This window comes from Gorilla gorilla, chromosome 21 (assembly GCF_029281585.2).
Source record: "Gorilla gorilla gorilla isolate KB3781 chromosome 21, NHGRI_mGorGor1-v2.1_pri, whole genome shotgun sequence".
Lineage (NCBI taxonomy): Eukaryota > Metazoa > Chordata > Mammalia > Primates > Hominidae > Gorilla > Gorilla gorilla.
In genome coordinates, this window is record NC_073245.2 from 69,317,939 (window position 1) to 69,322,562 (window position 4,624).

The window sequence follows — 4,624 nt, forward strand, 5'->3', positions numbered from 1 at the left end:
CCATGGGCTCCCACACACCCCCTCTGGAAGAGCTTGGGGGATGAACCTGTGGCTGGAACCCATGGCTGGAAGGATGTGTGGAAAATGAGGACAGAGATGGTTGAAGGATTTTCTTCTTTGTTTTGATATTTATTCAAGTAATAAAATCCAGGCAATGAGTACTCAGAAAAGAGAGAACAGCCACACACACCAGGCCCACCAGAGGCATGAGGGAGGCAGGAAGAGCCTGGAGGTCTGGAGAGGGGCAGGCCCACCTCTGGGGCGCGACAGGGGCTGGCCTGAGCCTGAAACCAGTGGGGTGGGGGTTTGGGATGGGGGTCAGCACACAGCATCGCACCCTCTGAAGACCTGGCCCTGAGATTCCAGGGCCGCTCCTCCGCTTCGCTTCCCACTCATCATCCATGCCTCCCCCCAGCCCCCACTCTCACCACCTTCTAAACCAAGTAGTGTAATTAAAGTCAGCAATTTTGTTGGGCTCAAGCTGAACATGTGGATACACGGGCTCCCGATTTGGCCTGCCTCCGAGCGGCGGGAGGTGTTTCCAATAAACTTGGGCGTTTTTAATGAGTCCTTTACAACTGCTAAATGATTAAGCCAAAGATTGACAAGAGCAACTGGTAGCCCCAAATCTTGGCAGCAAATAAGAGGAGCAGGGTCCCACCCTGCCATCCCCTCCAGCGGGCCTGTAAATTACGCCGCAAAGCACAAGTACAGCTGTCAGAGCACGGCAGCTTGAGCAGCTTAGGAAACTAACAAGCACCTATAGGTCTCACAGTTACCTGGGAGGCCTTATTTTATTTTTCTCCAGGTTTGATGGGGATCTGCATTGAGGATGGCGTCTATGCCACTCGTACGGCGGAGACCCAGAGTTCCGCAGGTGTGTGCGGTCGAGCCTGCCCAGCAGCGTGGCCAGAGACAAAGCAGATAAAATATAAGACGTCCAGGTCAATTTGAACTGCAGATAAACAATGAGTAACTCTTCTTCTCAGCACAAGCAAGTCGGCATACTTACAGTAAAAAAAGTTATTCATTGTTTATCTAAACACCCAATTTAACTGGCTATTCTGTATTTGATCTGGTGATTCCTTTCCACATGGAAGGCCTGTTTGAAAAAATATTTACCTGGAGAGAAATCCAAAACATGGTCACTGCTTTCTCACTGGGCCCTTCCACGGCGTATATCTTTGGTGGGTGCTGACACAGTGAGCTTGCAGCAGGCAATATCCACAGCAGCTGAGATGGGGCTTCAGGGCCCGGGTCGGAGCCCCGACTCAGCCACTTGCTTACCTGTGTGATCTTGGGCAGGTTTTTAACCTCTGGGAGCCTCGGTTTCTCCCTGTGCAAAACGGGTATGATAATAGGAATACAGTGGTCCCCCACTGGCAGTTTCATTTTCCTAGGTTTCTGCTACCTGCAGTCAACTGCGGTCCAAAAATATTCTGAAACTAGAAAATTCCAGAAAGAAACAATTTGTACCTTTTAAATTGCATACTGTTCTGAGTAGTGTGATGAAATCCTGAGCCATCCTGCTCTGTCCCACCGGAATGTGAGTCCTCCCTTAGTCCAGGGTGTCCGCATTGGCCACACTATCTGCCCTTTACTGTACAGGAAAAAACGTACATAGGGTTTGGTACTATCTGTGACTTTAGGCATCCACTGCGGGGTCTTGGAAAGCATCCCCCACAGATAAGGGAGGAAGACTGCCTTTCATAACATTGTTTTGATGGTGTCCGAACATACTTCATATTAAGCACTTAGTACAAAGCCTGGCACTTAGTAAGACCTTGAACACATGTTAGCTGGAGTCATTTTGTGTTTTAAACTTCATTCCTACGGAATCCATATCCCAAACTTCTGATGGCCTTTCCATTAAAAGGACAAGATCAGAATGCCTGTGTTGGAAGAAAACATGGCCCCTTATCCAGGCATGGTGGTACACACCTGCAGTCCCAGTTACTCAAGAGGCTGAGGTGGGAGGTTAGCTTGAGCCTAGGAGTTAGAGGCTGCTGTGAGCAGTGATCACTGGTACTCCAGCCTGCATGACAGAGCAAGATTCTATCTCTTAAAATAAATAAAACGAAAAAAGAAAACATGGCCCCAAGGCTAATGTTTTGGGCTGGATCCCCAAAAACTAGGACCTTCTGCTTTCAAAGTCAGTCTGGTTGCCTTCGAGTGTTTATGGGGTCCAACCAGGACAAAACCATGACACACTTTGCACAGTTCCCCAGTAGCAACACAGGGACTGTGCTGGGGCCACCTGGTTAGAGGCACTGTTCCTGAATTTGAGAACCAGTTGAAAGGTAATCCTGACTGACTCCCCAGTCCCACATCTAACTGCTGGGCTCACTGCTATGGAAATCATACCAGGACATGGTGACTGATTGTGTTGGAAACTATTTGAGTCACTTGCCTTTCCAATTCCTGCACAGCTCTGAGCATCGGGCCAGGTTCAAAGTACAATCATGCATTGCTTAACGATGCAGATGCACTCTGAAAAAAGAATCCTTAGGTGGTTTTGTCGCTCCGTGGACTCTGTAGCATGTACTCACATGAACTTAAATGGTATATAGAAGGTATAGCTTACCACACACCTAGGCTACCTGGTATGGCCTACTGCTCCCAGGACACAAACCTGTACAGAATGTTACTATACTGAACACTGTAGACAACTGTAACACAATGGTGAGTACTTGTGTATTGAAACATAACTAAACATAGAAAATGGAATTCATTGCACTATGACATCATGGCAGCTACACTGTCACTAGGCAATAGGAAATTTTCAGCTCCATTATAATCTTATGGGACTCCATCATATACAGTATATGCGGCCCATCATATATGTGATCTGTCATTGACTGAAACATCTTTACGTGACACATGATTGCAGAATCAGAAATCTGCTCTCCAGGAGCTGAAACTGTGGAAGAAGAGATGAGCTATGAGGGCGGATAAGGCTAAATCAGGCCAGGGAAGGAGCTACTCTTCACCAAACAACTATTATTTGCTGAGTGTCATTTGCATATGGCATGCCATTTAATGCAATTTGGAGGACAGCCCTGAGAGGCTGTGTAGAGAGGGAACTCCCAAGACTCAATAGGACGAAGAAGGTGCCCCCAGTGTCAACTGGAAGGCAGGGGACTGAAACTTAAACCTGGACTTGAGGCAGCTTGAGGGATTGAGGCAATATTTAGGTTTAGAAATGGAGAGGTCAAGATGAAGGGCAGTGAATTCTCCCCTAAAAGCTTAAAAGGAAATTCCGATAATCTACAGAGAAGAAGCTAGTGCTGATCTATCCAATATGGCTGCCATGAGGCACGTGGGGCTATTTAAACTAATAAAAATTAAATGAAATTTAAAATTTAGCTCCTCCGTCACACTGTCCACTTTCAAGAACTCAGAGACCACATGTGGCCACTGGCTGCCATTTGCATAGAGCAGGTATGGAGGCCTCTTCACTTCCATCATCACAGAAACTTCTATTGTTGCGCACTGGTGTAGGGACCAGGGAAAAGTTTCTTTTCTGTGTCTAAATGTTCCAAGAAATATTAGAAATGAAACTTTCAATTTTCAAATGAAAAATTCAATCTTAATATTTGGGTTGCTTAAGCCTGAGGATAAAACCTAAGTTCTGGGCTCCTGTGAGAAAGACTACACAGCCCTAAGAAAAAATTCAAGGGAAAAAGAGCACCAGAACCCCATAACTCCCATGGTAAAAGTAGAACCTTAAGAAAACAATCTAGCACTCTTAAGAAAGAGCACACTTCCACTGCAGGCTTTCTTCTTTTAACCTCTTAGTGGATTGTCTGATGAAATAATCATGTTCAGATATATATATCGTGTTCAGATATATATATATATCATGTTCAGATATATATATATCGTGTTCAGATATATATATATCGTGTTCAGATATATATATATCGTGTTCAGATATATACATATATCATGTTCATATATATATATAGTGTTCAGATATACATATATATATATATATATATATATATATATATATATATATATAATCCCAGGATCAGCTTGATTCTGGGCACTGATTTCTATACGAATTTTTGGATGCCCAAGTCCACACAGCAAAGTTACAGCCCTGATAAACACCTAAAGTAGTATTGCAAATTACTTTCTTAAAGAAAGGAAATGAAGGTAAAAAGTACGTTGTTAGAATTCCATTTGATTGCATATAACAGAGAGCTTAAATAAGTGACTTAAACAAGGGGTACCTATTTCCTTTTCATCTAAAAGATGTCTAGAGAAGAGCAAACCAGGACTGGCAAGGGCACGTAGTCACTGAGAACCCAGGCTCCTTCTGTTTTTCTGCTTTTCATTCTTAGCATGAGACTTCTTAGAGTCGTAGGTCTCCTCGTGGTCCAGGATGGCTGCTGGAGCTCCAGCCATCATAACTTATTCCAGGCAGGAGAAAGAAGCAAGGGAATTGGCAATGAGAGAAAGGGCGTACTTCTCAGCTGAGCCAACTTGACTTTAAGAAGCCTACAGAGCAGCCCCATGCAATGACTCTGCCTTACATCTCATGAGCCAGCTCTACCTGCAGGGAGTCTAGAGATAAAGTCATTTAACTGAAAGAAAGAAAGGAGGAAACGAAGGAGGG

General features: G+C 44.6%; 1 long non-coding RNA gene across 1 annotated transcript; it reads right to left on the minus strand.

The window, feature by feature from the left end:
* Positions 1-214: 214 nt before the first annotated feature.
* Positions 215-1,593, minus strand: LOC129529086 (uncharacterized). Its single transcript, XR_008674486.2, has 4 exons — positions 1,477-1,593; positions 1,123-1,336; positions 780-955; positions 215-284 (listed from the first exon to the last, which is right to left on the minus strand). It is a non-coding gene; the product is annotated as an uncharacterized lncRNA (long non-coding RNA).
* Positions 1,594-4,624: the final 3,031 nt, after the last annotated feature.